General features: G+C 40.6%; 1 protein-coding gene across 1 annotated transcript in view; it reads left to right on the forward strand.

The window, feature by feature from the left end:
- The window catches only part of LOC133424207 (chemokine-like protein TAFA-2), a 101031-nt gene extending 100094 nt beyond the window's left edge, over positions 1 to 937 (forward strand). Inside the window, exon 6 of the mRNA XM_061714665.1 lies at positions 139 to 937. The gene's annotated coding sequence lies outside the window, so the exon portion shown is untranslated. The remainder of the gene's footprint in view (positions 1 to 138) is intronic.
- Positions 938 to 25439: the final 24502 nt, after the last annotated feature.

A 25439-nucleotide genomic window follows, 5' to 3' on the forward strand; every position in this document is an offset into this window, starting at 1 on the left:
CATGGCTGCGGAGTATTACCATGTCACAGCGAGACATGTTCAGGGTTGCACAAGAGCTACAACCTCTAATGATGTTTTGATGTCGATGTTCCTTTCTATGGCTCTGATTTCTGTCGTGAACACTTTCTCTTGACACAGGTGAACCCACCGTTGTGGTCTGGCAGATCACAAAAGGACCGGAGAGCGATTCGAAGGACCTTTTTGTAAATAGAGACATCAGTTACAAATATTTTCAAAACTCTCAATGCTTCTTGTTGGGATCAGTGGACATCGAAGAGAGACGTACAGATCATCCGACGCTTCTCTTTGACGGACTCCATGTGACTAACATTTTTCCTGGATTTAATCTACGACATCGTACTGCTTGTAGTGGAATACAATGATGAACTATATGTGAATTTCTAGAGTAACATGACCTTTACGGTGGATTTTGCAACACCACTCGACCTCTGCAGGCCTCTGCAGATCAGTATGATGTATAGAGAATGCAAATACTAAAGATAAAAAATGTGGTTATGTTTAATAAGCTCACGGAGGCTTTCTTCTCTTATAAAGTGTAGTTTCAAAGGTTCAGTTATAGGTGAGAATGAGTGGCTGAGCGGTAGCGATTCAGGGGGATTTTCAAAGAGATACCACAACTCATCGTTATCTGTGTTTAGCACCGCTGGACCAAGCCAACCCTGAAAAAAAATGGTATAAACTGATCAAAAGTAGGTTGTACATTATTTACATTTGTGATCTATTTACTCTCAGAAAATCACTCTGCCATTCCCAGTCACCCTGGTTTTCAGATTTTTCAGAGAAGTAGTATAAACCAAACACAGCCGGGCGACGGCGTCGACATTCCCCAGAATCTGTTCTCGACGAGTGACGCAAGTATGAACTGCTAATCACCTTTTAGTAAGTTTTGCTGACACTTCCTCTGTCTGTGTAAGTGAAGACATCAGTAATAAACTTTGGTTGTGTAACTAAAGCCTTGCGTCTTTTAACCATCCATATGCTAGCTGCCTCATTTTTCCACTTTGTACCAGAATAAAATACCTAAACAACTAACTCAATCCAAACCTTTGTTGCATCCTGTGAATCATTTCATGACCTTTATACCGTTGGTGATTTCTCTGCTACCAACTTATCTGAATGCCATTTGGTATCAATAGCCACTATCCTCCCAGAATGTATTTCTTTTTTTTTTTGGGCTCTAGTGGCCCTTTATTGAGATGCAGACTGGAAAGGGGTAGAGAGAGAGAACGGGGAAGACACGCAGCAAAGGTGCGCGGGCTGGATTCGAACCCGCGACTGCTGCAGGAGGAGGACTGTAGCCTCAGTATATGAGCCGCCGCTTAACCCACTGCACCACCGAGCGGCTCGTATTTCTTTTTTTTTAATGTTATTCCTTTTTCCCTCGATGCGTGCACTAAATTCAAATGGTGAAAAAGTGTGAGCATGTATAGTACTAGATATATTAAAGAAATGTATAATCATAGCTGCATGGAACTTTTGCAATGTTTAGCTTGGTGGTTCCCCCTACAGGTCTGGAGGTGAAGTTCCTTTTACAACACTTTCCAAGATGTATTCTTGTTCCGACTCCTTTGTGCTCCTTTAAGATGATCTTTTAATTTAAAGAGTCATTTAAGAGTCAATCCATGAAATTTAAAGCACCTCAAAGTATCTTTTGGCCCTTTGGCCCCCATTATAAGCGCGGTGGTTTAGATCTCACCGGGATGGGCGTCCCAAGTGGCTGGTTTTTGCTGTGATTGGGGGCAGGAGACAGTATCATTTCCATTTGAAGGAGTATTTGTGTAGTCCTGTGTGCAGCTTTGGGAGACTGTGGTAGAAATTGGGGCCACAGTCAGCAAATTTGAGTGCAACCAACTTATTTTCATACCGTCATATATTATCACTCCTGTAGAAATGGTATGTATTTTTTCATTGCATGTTTACATGAAAAGAAATGGTCAGGATTAAGGGCCACTGCAAACATTGAAACAAGCAACAGTTTTTATTGTCCAGAATCTGCGCCGTGATTACGCTGTTGTTTACTACAACCTAAACTCACTGTGCAGAAATACCTACGAGAGCAGTGTTGGAAAGGCACAGCTTATGATAAAAGATTGTTTTTGATGTATTAAAAAGGATTTGCTGTATTATTTTTGTTTTGTGCAAAGAAAAGAGCTAAGTGCACAAGTCTGGACAGTCAAAACAAAAACTACTGTTTTTGTTTTGGGCTCTAAATTAGATAGCTGGGCTGATATGCCAACAAGAATGCTTTAAAAGTAATGCTTTTTTGCCCTTTTTTAAATCTTTCATTTTAATTTTTCTTAGCTTTGTATTATGAAGAAAAGATAGCAGAAACAGTGGTATTGAGATTGACATCTGGAGGAAAAAGACAGCAGCCCAAAAAATGGTAAGAAGGGATGGGAAGACTCAGCTGGACATTCCTCTGTCTGAATCCCAGCTGGTTGATGGCTGGTGAGTTTTCTCCGGGTACTCGGGCTTCTTCAGTCCAAAAACATACACGTCGGGCCAATTAGTAACCCCACATACACCTTAGGAGTAAACGGGAGCAAGTGTGGTGTTTTGTCTCTGTGTGGCCTGTGATGGACTTGATGTTCGCCTGACAGCCGAGGCTTTCAGCAGATCCACAAAACCCTACATAGTACTTAAGATTGTATAGATGATGGACAATTGGTGGACCATTGTGCTGAGGAGTGAAGAAAACATTTCCATTAACTTTAAGTTCCAGGTCAGCATCACCAGTTTGCAAATTCAGATTTCAATGAGCATCATTCATTTTGTAGAACAGCTCCAAGACCATTTATGTAATGGAGTGATTATATTTAAGGGATGTGCAACATTTTACTGCTATATGGAAAACAGATTCAAGTTCTGAAAGGGGTTATACTAGCTAACAAACATATTAAGGAGTCCTTAAAATGGACTAGCTGAAACACATGGGAGCTTGAGTCTTTCCACTGTACTTTGAAATCTTTAGATGGAGCTCAAAGGAACATTACACACAGGGTGGACAGTCAACCTAAAAAATACAAATCTTTTGTGAGAAAAATGATAAAAAATCCTTTAAACAAAAAAATCACAGCTGATTCAGTATTGATTGAGTAATTGGTAGGTTTGTTTGTTTCCAGGCAGGGTGCCCTCTCTTCAGCATTTATTCAACACAACACAAAATGGGCATGGTGTTTCTCTTCACCATGTGATTTCTCTGCTGTATGACAGACTTTTTTGTGGTGAAGACTGAGTTTAGGGTGTTAGCTTGATACCTTCTTCATCCCCTCTGAGGTGATGTGTTTGTGAAAGACTCTTGATGTTACTGGGGAGTTTGAAGTGACAGCAGAGTCACTGATTGAACTTATATTTAGTCTTCTGAAGACTATTGGGGTCTGAAAAATGTGGAGTGGTGAATTCTCCACCTTTAGTTCAAACTATTCTCATACAGTATGAGTCAAGTTAAGTTGTTCGCAGTTTGGCAAACCATCAGTGAAATGTGTTTCCAAGCACATTCAGAGAAAAGCAGCCCTGCCAAGACTGAAATGGAGTACTTGATTCAGATAACCTGGGAACTACATTATGATAAACCACATAGTGTCAGATAATCACTGTGGTTGGATGACAACAAAGTACTTATTTTGAAATATGAGAATCCTTATGTACAGGTCGAAATGTTATTTGTTTTTCATTCCTAGATGTGGCCAGGAAATAACCACCTCCGTCTCCTTCAAGGCTCAGTAGTTTACTATACATTTTAAGGAAACTACACTTGTACCCTCAAAAGACAAACATTCTGGTTCCTATATTCCTATATTATAAGTTATTGCATTTATCTCATTCTTCCTTTTACCTTTTCTTTACAATTACTATTTGGTTAGGTTGAGAAAACAAAATAACTTTGTTAGGGTTAGGAAAACATCAGGCAGTGCAATAACATGACATCAGTATACATTTCTGAGATATACAGTATGAGCCACTCCCATATTAAAAAATGTTACACAATTAAAGGAGCTTGAGGCAGGATTGAGGCAGGATTTATGAAAAAAATTCATATACGTTTTAAGTTTTCTAGTAATAATGTCAGATGAAGCGTTCCAAACCCAAAAGAATGAGCCCTCTACCGTATCTCTCCTTTGCCTTGAACAGGCTGTGTGCTGCAAAATGTGCTGCAATTCGGTCCCGAATTTCCCGCGCTGTCCTGCAGATGTGACGTCACATGACGCTGCATGCACGTTCTCCCCGTTCTCCCGTGCCGGTGTCGGTGCTTTTTTTTCCCACCTGCTTTTTTTTATCGGAGTTCTCCCGTACGTGATGACTTTCCGTCTTGTGATTGGCTTTTGACCGTTTGCGTGAAAAGACCAGGAACAGAGTGACTACAGCAGCCGAGAGAGAGAGAGAAGTCATTGAAAGAAGGTTGTGTCGTGAACAGCAGTTATGTTTCTTCTCCCTTTTACCTCCACTATGATCTGCTGCTTCTGACTTTACAGAAGTGTATGTCTCTATATGTTCTCATTGTTGAATCTGTAAATGTCTAAGCAAAATAGTCATAATACATTATATAAATATAATTAAAAAAATGTAACGTCAACTAAGCGCTCACTGATTAATCCGCAATTGCCAAAAAAGACGTTTTGAATGTGAAGACATGGTGAAAAACTACCTTCCTAGCTTAACATGGCAAAAAAATACCATCGCGGGGAAAAAATGCACACTTCCGGGGAAAATATTTCAGCCCGATACAATCTGGTACTCACACCGGCTTCACTGTTGGCTGCAGTACCCCCGACGGCCGTCGTGCTGAAGGGTGGCGCTAGAGAGTCTCATTTCTTGAAAGGAGCCTCAAGCTCCTTTAAAATAGAAAAATAAATGAACAAATGTATACATAAAAATACCAATATATATATATATATATATATATATATATATATATATATATATATATATATATATATATATACATATATATAGATATATTGAAGCTGTTAAAGACAAAATTGGAAATATTTAAAATGTAATTCAAATAAAATAAAAACAGGATTTTCTCTGTATTATTTCATATATCAGGCATAAAGGGTTTAAATGAATGTAAGCACCCTCAATCCATACAATTTCCCATTTACTGTTATCCCAGTTTGTATTGCATGAAATAAGCAGTAAAAGTTGACCTATGGCAGAGAAAAGTACCTGATACTTTAAGAAAGTCGGGTAATGATGTGAACATGAGTAATATTTAAGTAAAGGATTTGCATGGATCAGTTTTAAGCAGCAACAATGACATTAAATCTCAAAACAGTGAATTTAGGAGCGCTGCTTTCTTACCATGATGGATGGCTGCACTAGCTCATTTAGAGAGATACAGCATCTTCGCGCTGTCGAGTCCTCCCTTAAATGAGGATGTGTTTTACAACCCGATCTCACCCACAAATATCCAAATATTATCCAGAATGTAAATGTCTGGAGGGGAGGTTCTTTAATGTTTTTAGAAGGGCACCCAAGTGAGATATTAAGTTGACCTGCTCCGAGAAAGAAACTTATTAAAAAATTTCATATCCTTGTCATAAAGAGACCCACCAGCCACAAGCCTGTGAGTCATTCTGAAAACTTCCCCGTTTAAGAGGCACTGATCCAGATTACTTTGAAGGCTTTTCAACATTTTTGCCATGCATTGCCCACACTTTCCCAAACTGGAACGCTCAAAAATGTTTTTTAATATGTATATACACACATATTGCTTGTTCTTTCCTCTTTTTGAATAGACTTTTGGTTTTCACTTTGCATTATGCTCACCACTCTCGCTTATCTACCTGTCGAACCCAGTTCCCCAAGAGTTTCACAGTGTGCTATTCATTTCCAGACACAGCAGAGGACAAATCATGCCTTCAGCATCTTTGCTTTTTTGTTTCACAAGTGCTTCCTTCATATCCTTTTGTTTTCATTGTTCCCTACAAAAAAACACTGTCTAGCACAATGAAGAGTATTTTCTGTGAGTGGGAGCATCGTGGCAGCGCCGTCCCCGGAGTGTCCGGAGAGTCTGACACCTGCAGGGTTAATCCCAGACTCCGGGCTGATAGTCAAGGCTAGGGGTGGGTATTGGGAAGGACCTCACGATACGATACGCATCACGATACTTGAGCCACGATACGATACACATTGCGATATCCCGATTATGCAATATCCCGATTATTATATTCTACATAGTTCACCGAAAAATTTAAAAATGCATTACACATCTTAAAATCCAAGTTGTATATATGTACATCAGATGATAGTGATAGATCTTAAAATCCGAGTTGCACGTTCATCAGATTATAGTGACAATTCATGGGACAAACTGAGTCAAAACAATGTTTTATTATAACTATACAAGCTAAAGTTACAACTTATTTGTATATGTTTTTCATATAATTTACATCATATGAAATGAACATTAAATTTAGTATGAGGTTGCTTTAATTATGTGGCAAATGATAATAAACACAAGAAAGATGGGTACTAAAACCAAGGACAGGCACAGTGATCAGTCAGTATAGATATAAATCCATAAATAAATAAACCTCTGTCCATTATTTTTCATTTTTTAAGGAAAAAAACCTGAGCTCAGTGCAGGGCCCTCCCAGGGTTGGTAGAGAGTGGCAATGCCCAGGACTGTCACTTAGGTAGGAGCACTGGGTGATATAATGGGAAAAAAATCGGGGATAAAAAATATAAAAAAAATAAATAAAAAAAAATCGATATTCAAATTTTTAATATCGATATTGAATCGGCTGGAAAAGTATCGCGATATATTGCCATATCTATATTTTTGCCCACCCCTAGTCAAGGCTGGTTTTTGTGAGTATTCTGGGAACTTCGAGGGGTTGAGGAGCTGCAAAATACAGATAACTCTAATTTCAAAGGTTACCTTTTTCCAATAGATACAAATAAAATAAAAGAGAGGCAATTCTGTTTTTATTTCTTTCTCTGTTTTTAATACTGCACTCATTACAGGATCAGATCAAAAGAATCTAGTCCTCTTACCATATGCTGTATAGTTTCATAATGTAATGAGGTTTTGTAATTACACAGTCCACTTGGGGAATAAAGCGCATTGATTCTCTAGGAAGAGAAATTTCATTACTCAGACTCACTGTAAATTGTTGATGCTATCAGCATTTTTTTGTACTTCTGTTTCATTTATTCATTTTAAAAGGCCATGTCAAACTTATAGTTTGAAAAGAGAGTTGCAGAAATGAATATCACTCATTTGATCTGGTGTCTCACTAAAGTTTTCAGCCAGGATTTGAAATTCGACGGAAAGTTGAGGAGATGACTCATCAAGGAGGCAACACAGGAGATATTTCACCGGATTGTGTCATTTGTTTTCATGTGTAAGTGAGATTTCTATGAATATGTGACATATACACTTAATGGATTTTTTAAACTTTCTAAATAAATGTCTTAGATCCAGCAATAGTAAACCCTCTGACGCATCCATCATGTTATCTAACGGAAAAGGAAAATGCTCCAATGCTCCCGTTACTTCAGGATAAATGAAGCAGATGAAAAGTTGATATCAGGTACTTTGCCATTTGGTTGCTGTTTAGCTGGAGCGACACATACAAAGTTCAATGAGATCGTCTCAATGCAAGATGTGGCTGAAAAACCAACATGCATCTGAAAAAGAGCAGTATTTCAGGGGTGCCAAAACCAACAGTTTGGTACATTTATGCAAACAATGAAGTTGAATCACTTGAACATCCACTACGTTTACATGCACTAACCTTAGTCGGGCTGTAGTCGAACCGAACTGAACGTAGTGAGATCAAACTTTCAGTCCCAGATAATGCATCGTAATCCGAGTTATTCCCACGCTTAGCCGAGTTACTGACGAGCCGCGAGTCGCGGGAGCGGGAACAATAACAGTCACGGCATCACAACAGAGTAACAGAAGAAGAAGATGGAGACTCTGCATGCATCTTACCTGCAACACGATCAGGCTTAGTATGTACAAAATTTACAGAGCTGCTGCATCGTTAACGTCCATTTTTTCGCATGTTGTTGTCCTCCTTCGCACATGTTTACTAATTGTACCTGAGGAATGCAAACTCGAAAGTGCGTGTGGCGCCACCTAGTGCTGTGGAGTCCAACGCCCCTCACGCAATAATCCATTGTCTTCTTGCGCATGTAAACTTGGATTTCTCTGAACCTCCAGTTTAATCCTTAGCTAGATTGTTGCCAATAACTTGATTTAGATGTGCATGTAACCGTGAGTGAGTGTAAACAACAAAACTAGTAGTAAAATAGGTTGACATAAAGGTGGAGAAGGAGGAGACAATGGCTCTTTTTTAACCTCTTGTAAATGTCCTCCATGGGGAGGAAACCCTCCCAAGGGCATGTGAGTAAATAGCTAACTACCTTTGCTAGCTCATACCACAATTCAGTGTTAAACTTCTGCCACATATAATTAGGTGGGAGGAGGTGACAGTAAGCGTAACTCACAAGGCTCTACCTGCATGTGAAAAAAGTTTTTCTTAGCAGTTAGCAGAATCTGCTGTGGTAGAAATCCAAGCCACAGATTTCTAGGCCTGAACGTAGAACAAACATCTGTGACGTCATAAGTTTTCTGAAAAAAAGCCTCTGTTTCCTCATCCTGTTACGACGAACACAATATTATGAACGGGTGGTACGAGTCTAGAGGCCACCGTAGTTTTGTTACCGTAGGTTTGCTATTAGTGGTCCCATCAAACCCAGATTTGTACAAAGCCCAAATATGAAAAAAAAAAATGTTGTAAAGGAAAAGTAACTAATTCGAAAAAACTCCCAAATATTGCAAAAACCTCTTTTTATGCTTCCATGAAGTGGTTTTAGTGTATTTCCACATCACTGGCAGTGCTGGGTGTGACAGGCTGTGTCCCATCAGCCTGAGTGGCTGCAGCTCCTCCACCCTGCCACACCTATCAATCCAAAGTCATCAACATCTAGTTTCCAGCTGTTTTTGGCCTCATCAATACGACATACTTGTCCTGTACAACTACTTAATCATTATGCATAACATAAAGACGTTTCCTCTGAATATTCATTTGAGTGATCATCCGCTGCCTCCATCATCTGACTGTTTTCTCAGAAGCGGTAGTGACAATGGCAATAATCTGTCAAAAAATAAAGATGTTTTTGTCCATTTTCTTCAATGTTGAGATTTTATCTTTAGTCATTTTGAAGAGAAGTCTTGCAAGACGAGATACAATGATTTATGAGAATTATGCTTATTCGAAAACACCATTCACTGAAAACAACCACCCCTACAGTGCTACCTTTATAGATTTTTCTTTTTTTTAGCGTTTGTGTTTGTGACTATTTCGCCTCATGCTAAACAATGGTGCTCAGGAAAGTTGCCTTGTACATGATCAAATCTGGTCCGTCCAATTTCCTGATCTTCCTAATGAAATAACATTTTGCAACAAGTAATCCGAGTTGATATGAAGAAGGGCAGACGTATGATTGAGCATTGGTCTCAATGAGCTAAATCACCACCTGCAGTCTCCCGAGGCTTCATCACAGCAAGCTCCCGCCTCCTTCAGCCAAGCCTTGAAGAGTTGGGACGTTTCAAAGGTTGTTTTGGCGGCAACATCAGAAGTCCACAGCAGGAACTGCAAACAAATTCACCTGCTGGTTTGCATCACACGAGCAAGATGGTTTTTTTGTGCTGGACCCGGTGATTCAGGTTAGTTGACCCTTTAAAAAAAACGAGGTAAACAAGAATAAAACATTGAAAAGAAAATATTCAGAAAAGATGATAGGCTTTCATCTTTCCAAACAACAAGAGCAATAATTTCACGTGATCGGAGCGACTATCTGAACACATTTTCCCCGTGCTAATAATACCCACACAATCTCAGTAAAGGAGACCACATGTACTGGAAACTGCTGCAACGTGAGCGAAGTCTCGTCGATTCTTACAGTTGCTACAGTGACGCATCACAGTGGGATAAGTTCATGTCATTAAAACTCTCCTCAGATGTGTTATCGCTGTATTTACTTTTGATGATGAATAAATGGATAGATCTGACCTGAGCTGATGCTGTCTAATCATTCTTTTTGTACCTCTTAATTGTACTTCATGTATTTATTTTTGGAGTCATTTGAAGTTTAAAAAAAGAGTAGCTTTGCATTAAACCCCAACAAGGACATCAGGCTTTACCAGGAATTCATGCATCTGCATCAACATTCAATAAGGAATCGACTGTAAAACTTTAGTTGAACAAACAAAATAGCGCCAGAAAATGAAATGTCACTAAGTTTTGCATCCACAGAAAAAAATCAAAAATCAGATGAGTGGAAGGCAGCGATGACTTGGAGTGCGTTATGAGCGGTACCTGTGTGTGCACTTGTGTGCGGCACCTGTGTGCGGCACAGACACACACAAAGAGCCTTCTGCTCTGCCATTGTGTGTCTTTGCTGCTGCAGTTTTATGATCTTGCTGTCTGGAACGAATCTGCTATCATTAAACCAGGCCGGCAATCACAATAGAGCAAGCAGCCCGACAATAACTAAATAACATTTGAGCGAGCAGACAGACTTTTTGTGAAAGCAAGTAATTTCAGTAACTGTCAGCCTTCTGGTGGAAAATCAGCAGTGAACAAATGTGCCTTTTGTTAGTCTTGTCAGCATCTTTGTTTCCTGACTGTCTTTATCCGACTGATCCCAACATGTCATCTAGGTATGCCTTCATATTCGTCAAAGCCCGCCTGTCGTTATATTCCCCCACAATGACTAGCTGCTATATCTGCCAGACTACTTAGTAATAACAGACTATATTCTTCTTTATTCCCTTTTGAGGCCTATTTTACTTTTTTTTAATCCAATTTAAAAATAAAATTCGGAGTAGATAAGCAAGGCTCCTTTTCTTCATTTTTACCATCACGGTGTAATGCTTTGTGGCGTCTTCAGTCAAACATTAATTAATTAGGTGAAGGTGGTGTTGCTACTGCATCTCAGGACAAAATGAGGCGCAATTAGCTTTAGAAATAAAAACTTCACTTTGAGGTATCTGAAAAGAAAAGCAGGACAAAGAGCCTGGCCCTTAGTGTTCGGCAGCAGAAACCCATATTTCATCTCGAGGCGGCTTTTAACAAGATAAATCCTCCTCTGACAGTGACCTAAGATGAAAGTAGTAGACACAAAGCCTGCAAGAGTTCAGGGAAAGTTCCTCAGCACGCCGCCTACCCACCCGCACCAACTGGCTAAACCTCTCTCTCAACCTCTAGTCTGGGAGATTGGAGGGGGGGAGTTTAGGGCGGCGGAGTGTGGCGAGGTGTAGCCGTGGACTAGAAAAGTTCCTTCGCCACCGCTACAACTTTATGGTTGATCCCACAATGAGGCTTCGCAAGGTACTAAAGATGTGGGGGATTGACGGCTCTAATCTGGCTGACTCTGTGCTTCACTTGAACTCAGCCTCTTCTTTTGTTCTTTAAGCCCCAGATTCTTATGTTTCTACATCTCTATTTGGACGCAGGGCTGGTTTCTACAGAGCGCAGGGGCGAGGATGCTGATACTCCGACTGAAAAAGTTTTCTCCTGTGGTGGAGCAGAAGGAGCCCGATCCTTTTCCTGACCCGCGTGAAATACTGGAACTTCTAATCAAAGTATAAACATATAGAGATCGAGTTATTAAATATTGATGACAAAATTCAGTTCAGATCATATTAAAGATGCCATATGTAGGAATTACACTTTCAGCTATTTAAAAGTCAACTAAATTAATGATTATATCAAAAAATGATAGTTTTGCCGTCATATCAAACATCTAATATGTTCACTTAAAGGGGACCTATTATGAAAAACAGGTTTTCTCTTGCTTTAACATATATAAAGTGGTCTCCCCTCAGCCTGCCAACTCAGAGAAGGAGGAAAGCAACCAAATTCTGCAGTGTCTGTACAGTCGCCCGGATGATCCGTCCAGCGTGATGTGGATCTACGAGCCGTAGAATCAGATTCTGTGCTTTTTCGCTACGTAACCAAAATGCAAACCACGTCCACAACTATAAAACCGTGTAACTGCATGTGAGCGTCCAACTATCGCGTTGCACTGCGTGACATCGGAGGCTCTCTCCCTCCAGCAGCTGCTACTTTATTGAGGTTTTTGTAGTGAAATGAGGAGGAATCATAGAGATAACTTCTCATTTCAACTAACTGGATCAGCCGTTCCTCATCCATGACTGTTTCCTACAGCACTTTCAACCGGTTTTCAACGTGAGCGACAGGAAGAGAATAGCTGCAGGGCGTCCGACAAATGTTCAGCTCAAAATGGTGCGCCGCGCTGCGTCGCTGTGGCCAGTTAGGACAGTCCAATAGAAAATAAAGCAATGGAATTGATTTTGTCGCTGACGCTCGCTCGCTCGCATCGCATGCAGTTAGGACACGGTGTATTCCGCCGGCCGGAGCTTCCTCCATTTTTTCGTAGCGGTGTATCACATCATTCAGGCAGCCAATCAGCACAGAGCCTCATTATCATAGCCCCGCCCACTCAGAATCCTGCATAGATAATGAGGTTAGAGACTGAGATAATAAAGACATGGTTTAGAGGCTGAATTTCTAATTTATTTGGCAAAAACAATCAAAAGCTTGTTTTTAAGACATTTAAGGCCAGTTTAAAATAGGGATTAGATGCCATAATAGGTCCCCTTTAAGATTCTGCGCTGAGCTTGTAATACCACCTTGCCCCACAAGAGGTGCTATAAGTCATCGTACTATTTGGTCTACTTTCATACCTTAAAACGAAGGAGAGGAGGTTATGCTGACGAAGCCTGGCTCTTACTCGCATGTCAGTCACGTTGAGAGTTGCACCTCTGATAGACCATTTAGGCCACTTTGACACGGTGTGGTTTCAACTCTGTTGTGCCAGTTGCCCAGCTTGCAGAACGGTCGGAGGCAAATTGTTGAGCAGTTAGCAGCTGCCATTAGACAGCTAATGGTCATGTACATGTAAGGTGCTTCTCAACGCATGGCCTAGCATTCCCTGACTGCAGACAGACATCAACCCCTGTAAATATCTGAAGCCGTCAGGGGGGATCTTCAGTCAGGCTACGGCCTCTGAGGGAGAAAGTAATGGGATTTCATCACTGCGAGGAAGGGAAGTCGTATTGCTGCGGTGGTTGTTTCTCAATGTCATTACGGCAGCTGTATTTCTACAGCTGCTGTGGGAAACATGGACTCACTAGCAGAGAAACATTTGGGAGAAAGGCTGGTTACGGTTAGCTGGTTACGGTGCACTTCATAGCGTCTGACCCAGTGGGCTGACATATAACCTCTCTTGTGATACTCTGTCCTCATCAGTTCTGACTGGTCACAGTGACACAGCAGGCCTTTAAGATTCAGAATTAGGTGCTCATTCAAAACGATTCAAATCTCTTTATATTTACCTTTATTATACTAAAGTACAGTAGATATTTTCCAAAGAATGTGCCCATAATTTTGTGGAAATGGGTGCTTGAAAAGTCATTGAATCATTTCATGTAATTTTATGAGACATAATGCAGAAATTCTGAGCGGTACTTCTAAAAGTGTTTTACCATCTCTCCAATGCCGCATCCCTTTTCGGCCTTTTTGAGACAGTAGCGTAGCATTACTCACGATCCAGTGTGAAATGACCAACACCAACTCTCAGTCTCCATTCACATCCATTGATTTACATAAAGCAATAGATGTATTTGTACTGTAATATATAATTTGGAAGGTGTTGAAAACTTGGACGCAACCGTTTATTCACAAACACACATGCATGTTGAGAATGAAAACTCTTTTTCTCTTGAAGTTTAAACCAACATAAAGAAACTGTTTATTTCTTTGTAATGTAAGAGTTAAAATTGTATAAAGCAACCGATGTATATAATTATTGTTTGAGAGTGGATATAGCCCATGGCTAGCTGTCATCAGATTTTTGTTGTCCTGTTAACTCTACAAACAGACCACCTTGACTGGCTGTGGGTTGGCCTGGAAGGGTCCGAGGACCACGCTTAGCTAAGCAGCACGGAGTTTGAGCTAACTCAGCTAACATACTAAATGCAGAGACCCCTTGTGCTATCACTGCTGAAACAACATTTATTTGTCCGCTGGCAGTTCTACAGCTCCTCCTGCGCGGCAGATCATTTCAGATCATTTCAGGACCCTTGGAAGTGGAAGTCCACTTGTAGAAATACAAGTAGCTCAAGTAGCTAACTTGTTTAGACTGAACAAAGGGGAGTCTGCTGGTTTCCAACATAGATCCATGCACTAGAGCCCTGCACGGTGAGCTTGATGGATCATTGACAGTTCATAGGCACCTGACCGAAAGTTAGATGCAAATCCATCATTGTCATCATCGCACAAGCTTTTTCGCCTTTCGCGCACACATCAATTATGTGATTGAGGTTATAGCAACGAGAGTAGTTGTGAGTGGCTCAAATAACACTAATAAATAACATAAATAAACAAAATTAACGAATGAAAGGAATCGTTTGGCCATTACATTGCTGTGGAGGGAGAGAATGTTGCTGGCCGACTGCGGTCCCAATCCCTGCATCTCTCTTCCATCATGCGTCCACAGACACTAAACGAAGTTTCTCCAAATATCTGACTGGCCTTGCTTTGTCTTTGTTTTGTAAAGACCTTGTTTGAGGTTATTTTCCATGTCATTGATTTCCATCTGGTTGCTAGACTACATCCCGATCCCGCGAGATTTGTGTTGGGACCCACAGGACCCGGCGGGACCCAAACCCAATGCAGCCCTCTACCGTGCACTATCAGGCATAAAGAGGATTCAAAAGCAATCTTTAGCTAAACCTGTGGAGTGACATCACGGGGCCCGTCTCCAGGTCTTCTTTTACAGTCGATGTGTGTTATACATAACGCTGTAAAACAATGATATGAGATACCAAGAGTCCAAAAGTAGTTAGAGTATTTTTATTTCTGAAAGTAAACACACCAAACACAGAGAGTTACATGATGCTTCTAACAAATATCGTGATATGGAAGAGTTTTCCAGTGTTTGATTGTAGAAAGTGCATCTATTAACCAGTGTAATAAACACAAGGCAATGCAGCAGTAAGCTGTTGTCCTCAGCAGTGGAAAAGTCTGACGGTGGTAATGTTGTCCAGGAGAGAACCATTGTTAAAAAGCTGCATCAGCTCAGGGCTTTTGGAACAAATTAGACCATAAATACCAGTTTATTTTGATTTTCCTGCCAGAGTTTTAGTAGATAGTTTTTTTTTTAGTTTTAAGCAGCAGCTCTCTGTGAAACTTTAATAACTCTCTCTATTAAAAGACTAAACCTGAAACAGGGAGGGATGTTGCTCAGGTGCTACAGTTGATGACGGTCCGATTCCTGGTCTTGCAGTCCGATTAAACAAAGTACTGTATATACTAAAGGACAGAAATCTGTATCGATCTCTGGAGACTAAAAGTCACCTCTAGGGATGTTTGTATGCAGGAGTGAATGTTTGGTAGCGTAAAAGTGCCTTGAGTGGTCAACAAGGCTTCAAATCCATTACATGAAACACAGTCCATTTACCGTTTTCCACCTGAGTGATTGTGGTTATTTGTGTTGTTTGTTCCTGTGTGGCCCGGCGATGTGCCGGTGAAGTGTCCGGGGTGTATCTCTCCTCCAGCTCGACGGTGGCTGGAGTTACAGCCCCCAGTACCAGACCCCGGCAACACTTGCTATCCTCGCAAGACAACAACAAAATGCTGCTCAATGAGAATCGATGAGTTACAAGAAAAAGACATTATGGTAAAAGAGTGAGCAAGTGGAAGAGGAGGAGAAGAGGTAGAAGACCTGGAAACACAGCCACGGTGCATCCACACTGCGGAAACGGAGGAAGAAATCATTCCAGGCACTACAGTTCAATACATATCTTTAAAATAATTCTTGGAAACGCCATCACAAACGTGTCTTCTCTTCTCTTATCTTCTCATAGCGTGTCTGACTGAACCGGTGTCGTGTCTGTCCTTGATGCTGCGCTGCTCCGGCCTATGGGAGGGGTTCTCAGGTCAGGGGTCTAGGTGGCTGCAGTGCATTCGTACGAGTACGAGTTTTTGGAGCAACAGAGTGTACTTCTCAAAGAGGGTCCTCGCTTATTTCAGCGAGACAGTCGACACATAAATAAAAAGTATTGGCCTACCTGCCACCGGGATCTGTCTGCCGTTTAAAGCATATGACCCTTGGAACAATAATGGGAAAAAGACACTTTCTACATTACAATAATGGCGCTTTTCCACTAGCACCTACTCAGCCCAACTCGCCTAACCTCGCCTCAGTTTGGTGCTTTTCCACTATACTTTTTCTGTATCTACTCTGCCGAGGTTCTAAGCGGCTGAGTCGGCTGTATCTGACATCATCACAATACAAATCACCGATTAGTCAGGGGGTTGGAGTCAGACGTCTGCGAAAGAACGACTCTGACGGTGGCTTCTTGTTCCTTTTATTCAACAGGAAATGGCAGCGCAAAAGTCTGTTTGGTGATCCAACTCTGAGGTGCAGATGTTCATAAACCTGGTGCTGAGGAGAGAATTAAAAAGGGATCTAGACGGAGATAAGGAACGACCAGATCTACCAGGAGCTCTGTCACTTCATAGCCGCTCCCAACTGACTTTTCAAAATTATAAAGCGTCGTCGCTTGAAGCTTCTCTCACTCTCATTTTTTAACTTGATATAAAACACAAGCCACAGACCCAGCAGCACATCTATCATCTCCTCCATGTTCTACATATTTAGTGTTGTTGTCTTCTTTGTTTAGATCAAATACATCACAGCAGCTTCACTCCAACCTCCTACTTCTGCTCCAGGTGCTGAATTGTTATGGAAAATAAACCAGGCTGAGTTGAGTCGAGCTGAGCTGAGATGAGTAGAGCTGAGTAGGTGCTAGTGGAAAAGTGCCATAATTGGTCTAAAAAAAGGTGTGTTTACCTAGTTGAACCCCTTTTTGCTGTCAGGACCGCTTCATTCTTTGAGACATATTCAGCAGGTTTCCAGAAATGCTCCACAGAGATCTGGGTTCACATCAACATGATAGCAATACATTTGATGCCAACAGCACATCCAAAGCCGGTGACTCTTGCATCGCATCCTAAAAATGAATCTGAGGCCATTTGAGTGGAGCATGTATCTCTAGTAGCGCTCCTCAAAAAAACTAAATTAACATCTGAGCTCTGTGACATGCTGGAGCCATGCCAGTGTCACCCTGCACCAAGTATTCATCAAGATGGGTACACTGCGGTCATGGAGGGAGGGACATTCTCGGCAACAAATGTCAAGTGTATGGTGTTAAAATGTCACTTATTTGGTACTAAGAAGCTCCAAACAATAAACTACCCCCCGAGCCATCGGACCACCACCACTAGCTTGAGCCTTGAGGCCCCAACGTAGTGGCTTTTTCTTTGTGGAGCATTTTTCCGATCCCCTCTTTTCTTCCACCTCCCGGGGTAGACCTGAATATTTCTAACAACTTTCTTCCTATTATTTTTATTCACTCGCTCCACACAACTTAACAACCTTGATTCAGGGGAATACAGGAATAAGAAAACGTATTAGTTTTCCAGCAGAAGATGAGATCAGGCGCTACATTAGGGTCTGATTTCAGAACGACTGAAGAAACAGTTAAATGAACGCTGGAACTGCGTCCTTCACGTCAAGTTCACATCAACTTGAGCAACTTGTTCTTCTTGAGCACATTGAGTCCATGCTCATCATGTGAAATGTGCTTTATAAATAGATTTGCCTTGCCTTGCCTTCATCACCAGAATCTCACATAGGTCCTATGAGCTGTGATTAGATACTCTTCCTTCGTCGGCCTCTTGTTTTAACAGGAAAACTTGTTCATATAAGTTGTTGTTAACTGTAAAACTCTTCAGAGCTTTCGAAGGCCTTTCCTTTTTCATTTTTGATAAAATGTTACCATCTTATGTCACCTCACCTGCCATTGTAGATGTCGATCCATAATTTTTAACTGTTTGGTGAGGCTATAATGTTTGTAAAAAGAGGCATTACAGGCTTTGGCTCAGAAACGTTATCGTTGATGTGAAACACGGTTTGTGAGGGGCTGCTTATCATTGCCAAAGCATCCACACGGCTCTAACTCATTTGGTTTAATAAACTTCCCTCATGAATACAGAGATAGTCATCCGGATCTTCCGTCTTCTCGTAGATGGGGAGCTGAAAGAAGTGTCAAAGGTGCAAGCAGGTTAACAGACATCCGAAGCTGTGAGAAAAAGACGCAGTTTATAGTTTAAAACACACAAATAAGACATTTTGGGATCCTTACTGACACTTGTGGTCAACAACAGCTCGGCGAATAACTGCTTTCATCACTTATAAGACACTGCTGCGTCGTCAAGGAGACAGTTATAGGAGCGCGTGTACCATCAGTGGTACCGCCACACTCTCGCTGAACCTGTTGATTATCTCTTGAAGACGTCCCCCGTCACGACTTTGAAACGGTTATTAAGCGTGACGAGACATCGGCGTGGATAACTGAGATGTAAATCTCTAGAAAGCTGACAGTATCATTTTTGTCTCCTCCACTGCTGTTGTCTGGAACGGGACATCGTCTCACCTGTGATGCAGAAGACGTCAGGTGGCACTCATGCAGAACTAAGTTTTGTTGCAGTTCCTCGACCGGCCACTAGGGGGCTTCCTCGAAGAGCGAGCCGATCTGTACTGACTCCCCTGTTAAAATGTCGACTTTTAGAGCAGAAATCAACATATTTACAGCCTGGCTGTTTGATTTCCCACCTGTGACAACTCTGAGGGGGGTGGATTTTTCTGCACCACGCCAGGAGAGTTAATATCACGCATTACATTTATTTCTAATATAACCGATTGGCAGCCGGCTCTGCCAGTCGCTAGCTGCTGCCACTTCCTCATTCGTAATCGTCACGCTACCGCCCTTCGCGAAGCAACCACCCGTTGTACAAACCCAGTGTCAAGTAAAGGCGGCGGCCATTTTTGAATCCAGCATCGGGTCAACATGTTAAATGGTATATCCCGCTTTAAATGTCTGATGGAACTCTGTAAATTATCTCGGCTGAAGTTCCTGCTGGCTCGCCACATGGCTGTGCACTGTATGAAGGAAAACGGGCCTCAAAACTGGCCTTCAGAGACCACTGGGTCATGTGACCGAATGCTTCGTCCACTGATATACGAGGTCTATGATGTAGCTCACACTTAGCAACGGAGCAAATAGAGCATATTTTATGTGATTTGGAGCTGATAAATGTTAAATAACTTTTACAGATATTGCTGCAAACTATCGTTCCACTCGCCCTGAAAACGGCGAAGGAGAAATAGCGGTGAGGAATTCAAAAAGAAGAGCCAATCATGTTTTTTGTTACATTTCTATCACCTCAAACCACCACTCATTCTTATCTAAACTTATTTTCACCAGACAACTACCACTTATGGTGCTTTTCCACCAGCACCTACTCGGTTCGACTCAACATGGCCTGGTTTCTTTTCCATAACAATTCTGGAGCAGAAGTAGGAGGTTGGAGTGACGTATTTGATTGTGTGATCTAAACGAAGAAGACAACAACACTAAAGATGTAGAACCTGGAGGAGATGATAGATGTGCTGCTGGGTCTGTGGCTTGTGTTTGATATCAAGTTAAAAAATGAGACTGATAGAAGCTTCAAGCGACTGCGCTTTTTACATTTCTTTAAGTTTGTCTTGGTGCTGCTGAAAAGTCAGCTGGAGCCGTGAGCAGCTGAGAAGTGACAGAGCTCCTGGTAGATCTGGTCGTTCCTTATCGCCCGTCTAGATCTTTTTAATTCTCTCCTCATCACCAGGTTTATGAACATCTGCAGCTCAGAGTTGGATCATGAAACAGACCTTTGTGCTGCCATTGCTGGTCGAATAAAATGAACAAGAATCCGTCAGAGTCTCTTTCTCTGATTTCCTCCTCCTGACTCAGATGTCTGACTCCAACCCCCCGACCAATCGGTGGTCTGTAGTGTGATGATGTCAGATACAGCCGACTCAGCAGCTTAGAACCTCGGCAGAATAGATACAGAAAAAATATCTACTCTGCACGTTAGAACCCTAGTGGGAAAGTGCAAAACCGAGGCTGGCTGAGTAGGTACTAGTGGAAAAGCGCCATTACTGGATCCTCTCCCTATCTGGGGGTGACCATGTCACCCCTGGTGATGGTTATGTGTGAGAGTCCCAGCAGATCAGTCAGTTAAATCCCTTTTCTTCCTCCTCCTGCTGCCTGGGTTGAGCTTCAACAGGTCGTCCTCAACATGTTTACTCGCCCCAGCGCCCTGATATCTGTGCCAATGAGAGTTTAAACAGGTGAACCTAACATATTCAGCTTTCCTGCAGTTTTTGAAACATAAAGTTGAAATGGTTTAAAGATCCCTGCACATTGTTGTTTAATTTACGTTTTATAGTTCGTCAGCTCAGTTGGAAAACGAGGTTGTACGTTGAACCACATGTCATTTTCATGAATCACAAACAATTAGTTTGAGGAGCTGCAGGGTTGTCAGCATGAATGTGCACTCCGGCGAGACCGTGTTTGCTATTATTTATACTTTGCAACATGACAACCCCTCATTAACAGTATCTGAAGAGTTAGATGAAAGGGTTGCTAATATAAATACATCCCCTGCTGCTCAAATCAACATATGGGGGAATGACGGTAAATCCTGATCCGCTCTTAATAACCCTTTGTTCACGGTGTTTGCATGGGACGCTGTGGGGTTTATCACAGGCGCAGCTCGTCAACGCTGATGGTCTTTCTCCAGCAGACAGCCTGTTTGTTTTGCAAACGGGAGTCTTGGCGAGCGACGGTACTAAAGTGAACACCAGGCTGCTTGGGTGATACATTAACGGCCGCTCATTTCCACAGAGTCTTAATGAGAGCCACATGCTCTTATTTGGGAGTGTTGCACGCTAAGTACCTGTAGGCATCAGCCAAATAACACGACACCCCCCTCATCCTCACAAATGCCCACAGCAGCGATTCAGATGAGCAGGAAACCAAACCCACACCCTGAAAAAAACGTCTCTTTGTGGCTTACAGTCTCTGTGTTGTCCAATTTAAGCTCAGCAGGATGTGTCCTCTTAAACCTGTTAAAATTATGCAAATTCTCCAGTACTCGTCCTTCTTTGCTGGACTCCTGTGGCCTCTCCAGTTCCTGAGCTGGGTACATAAAGGAAGCATGCTGTAGCATAAATCATCACGGATTATTTTCCTCCCAGTCTGTCAATCAAGTGAATTCAAATAGCTGCAGCTAACTGGATAAGGGGTATTCATCTAAGATGGGGGGAAAAAAATGTGTTTCTGAATGAGAAAGCTGGGAAAAATGAGACAGAACATTTCTTTTATAGCCGGTCTTCTGAATATTTTAGTTCACCATGGCAGCCTCACCTCAGGAACATCCGTGTTGCATAATTGTCACCTGCCGTAGATTCTCACACCGCAGTGGATTAATTTTTTTTCCATGAATTCTCATTCGCAATTTTTTTGACTGATCTCATAAGAAATGTCATCTGGTTCAATGGAAAATGCAAAAGACGGACAAAACAACAACAACAAAAACTTTCCGTGTGCTTTAAAGTAGATTTGTAAGTGAGTAGAGAGGGGACCAACTCAAAAACGTGTCACTTCATCTGGAAAAACTCATCTGGTGAAATGCAGAAGAATCACCGACCCATCTAGTGGAATTATTCAGCCTTCGTGTCTTTATCTAAACCCAATTTGATCTAATATTTGCAGTACTTTGGAAGTGGGAAATCTGTACTCTTTTGCTTTTTGCTTGAAATTCTAATCAAACTTATGAGGGAAATGACCTCTGCCATTACTTTGTCAAATTATTTAAATAAAACTTGCTTTTTAATGGGTTCCTTGACCTTTTTTCCTGCTTAAAACCCTGATTTACCATTTGTGTTGTAATACGATCACTAACTGGTGAAATGATGCAAATGTACACAACTGTTCTTAATGTTAGCCACTTTAAATTGTCTTAATTTAAGTCTTAATCTTTTGGTCTTTACTCCAGACTTTGTGACGGATAGTTGATGGTAGGATCGACTGGTAAACACACTGCAAAAACTCAAAATCTTACCAGGAATATTTGTCTTATTTCTAGTTAAAATGTCAAATTTTTAATCAAAAATCTCATTACACTTAAAACAAGAGTCATTACCAGATAAATAACTTGTTATTTGACAATTTTCCCCTGTTTCAAGTAAATTTTCACTTGAAATAAGTAGAAAAAGATTTATCTTCTCATTACAAGCAAAAAAATCTTGTTCCACTGGAAGATTTTTTTACTTATTTTAAGTGAAAATCTACTTGAAACAGGTGAAAATTGTTGTTTTTTTTCAGCGATGAGATTTTTTGACTAAAAATGAGACATTTTAACTAGAAATAAGACAAATATTCTTGTTAAGATTTTGAGTTTTTGCAGTGCAGGAAGCCTTGCGGTTGGCTTGGTTCTGTCTTAATTCTAGACACTGTACTCAATCTTCACCCTAAACATGAACGAGAGCCTGATATACTTGGACTTCTCCACCTGAGGCCCCACATCGTCTGAGAATCATGGTCTCAGACTTGGACGAGCCACTTCTCATCTCTCCCGGGTTCATACTCAGCTGCTAAATGCTCTGGTCCAAAATGGAGATTGCAGCTCAGTGAAGCCAACTGGACCACATGATCCACAAACTGAGCTGGAGCTGGACCCCCTCCGCGTCTTGGATGTGCCTAAAAAGTCTGTCCATGAAGGTTACAGAAATGCTGATAAAGGGCAGACAGACCTTACGGAGTCCGGCTGAAACCTAAAATAAATCTGAGCTACTACTGGCAATGCAGACCAAACCTTTAAACGTACTGTTGTTGTTGTATATTGTATTGCTATTATATGTTAAAGTTGGAACCTAATTATAATGAACACAGATGTTAGCATTTATATATATATATATATATATATATATATATATATATATATATATATATATATATATATATATATATATATATATATATATATATGCATGCTCTTTCGTCACACTAATGTGAGAAGAGTATTTGGATAAGTCAGAAAGGTCGAATATGCCACTATTTCCAAAGTTGACACAATTTGCTGGGATCTTAATGAAGTCTATTTTCCATATTTTAGTCCAAAATACCACAAAAACAACCTCTTCCTGCATGTTTTTACTGCTCGTGAGCTGATTTTAAGAGGTGAATAATTGTCCACTGTTTTCTGTCTGCGGTGTCACAATACCATGTAAAAAAAAACAAAGAAGCGTCAAAGTTTTTGAGTTAGTAGTTGCTCAAGTATAAATGCTCTTAAACACTGAAAAAATGACCTTCTTTTTCACTTTTCACCTTTAAGCTGGATTTTTATATCACTTTGTTAGTTTTTCTAAGCATGCTAAGCTAATGCTAACAGGCTAAACCAGGACAAGATGGTTGAAAAAAAAACAACTTCTTAGCATGAAAATATTAACATGTTGAATCTTTTTGCCCTTTCAGCTCAGTTTGGAGCTCTACCCATGCACACCTGCTGCCCTTCATCTAACTTACAAAGATCGCCACTAGCAGAACCCTATTTACAAATCTGGTAAAGTCCTAAGCTAATGAAAATAAATCATGTTTACTCTGCCATTGACAACATCAGAAGATATTCTTCAGAGCTGATGGGAAAGATATTGACCTTATATTTTCTACTTCTTTTCGATATTTTGTGGGTCACAAAACCACCAAACTACAGTAGCGTTTCTCTCTGCTGGATCTCTGAATTTACACATCCAGCTGTGGGTTTTCCTCTCCTGCGTGACACAGACACTGACAATGACACAGCTGGACAGTTTGTGGACCGGTGCGTCACTCCCCTCCATGACGGGCTTGGGAGTGGAGTTTGGATAAAAGTGTCTGCTAAATGACAGTAGTATTCATACAGACGTGGACAAATTTGTTGGTATCTTCCCATTAAAGAGAGAGAAACCCACAATGGTCACTAAAATAACTTGACTAACCTGACTACTGACTTACTACTTACTTCTACTACACTTAAGTATTAATGTACTAAAAACTGACAAATGAAAATCAGACATTGATTTTCATTTGTGGTCCAACTGAATAAAAACAATAGACGAGTATACTTGTGGTATACTTGAAAGTGTACTTTAGTAAATTTAAATTTACCTTACAAAGATACTTAAAGTATACTATTATAAACTTAAAAATGGTCCAATTTAATCTGAAGAAGTATTTAGTATACTTTCCAGTATATGGTCCAGAGTATACTTGGCTATACTTATACTCAAGGATACTTATTAAAATAAACTTCAAGTATACTACTTTTTGCTAGTATAATAGAGTAATAGTTTAGAACCATTTGTTCCTACCAGTGTTTGTATACATTATTGCAGGAGACCATGAACACAGAAAGCATCTTGATATCGAAGCTCTAATAAATTTGTCATTGTGTTCATGACTGTATCGAGAAAAAGAGCATGACTTTTAATATACACTTGTTAACACACACTAGAGCCAAGAACACTATCCACTCAGAACATGAAAAGGTTCTATCTTTTGTTGAAGAAATTTACTTAAACTTACGTAAAATACTAAATGAGGTGTCAGAGGTTTTGACCATCCCCCGCAGCAAAAAAAGTATTTAAAAAATCATATGGGTTTGCCGTTGCAAAGTTGTCTAGAAATCTAAGCAACTGCTTCTGGTCTCACAATCATTTTTTGGTCGATGGAGTTCTGTATCACAGTCAAAACTCTGACAGACTAAAGAAGAGATACAACAGTGCTGTATGCTTTAAATATGGTACATTTTGTGAAATTAATGACTTAGTTATTTTTAAACTAACATCCTCATATCAGTTTCTTCTTTTTGTTCATGTGCCAAACCATGTTGTGTTTTGGTTGACGTTCTTACTAAATCAGAAGGGCCCGTATGTAAAAATTCACAGATCAATGTACAAAGTACTTTCATATCCAATGAAGTTAAAAAAAGCTGAAACTGTTAATGCCGTCTGGCCCGACATGATTAAAACAAAATGTGTTCTTGTTGAAACAGATGACGCTGTTTACATAAAACCACTGCCAAACCCTTATGAAAGGGAAAGAACTTGATCAATAAAGTCAAGCCATATGTTTCTCTGTTGTTCTGTATCTTTTTAAGATAGATAAAGATAATGCAATTGAGCTCGGATACCATTTACTGTTAACTCCAGCACTATATGAACTTGAACATGCAAATTTATAAATGTTTGTAGTGAAAAACATTTTTATACTGCTAAATTAAATGTAAGCACGAGTCAATGATCCAACCTTGTTGTTAAATAGGACGGGTCCAAGGATTGAACCTTGGGGAACTCCACGTGTAGTTTTTGTTGATTCTGATGCAAAGTTTCCTATTCACACAAAGTAGTTCCTGTCCTTTAAGTGAGGCCCAGTCAAGTATTGT

The sequence above is a fragment of the Cololabis saira genome, chromosome 23 (assembly GCF_033807715.1).
Source record: "Cololabis saira isolate AMF1-May2022 chromosome 23, fColSai1.1, whole genome shotgun sequence".
In the NCBI taxonomy this organism is placed as follows: Eukaryota; Metazoa; Chordata; class Actinopteri; order Beloniformes; family Belonidae; genus Cololabis; species Cololabis saira.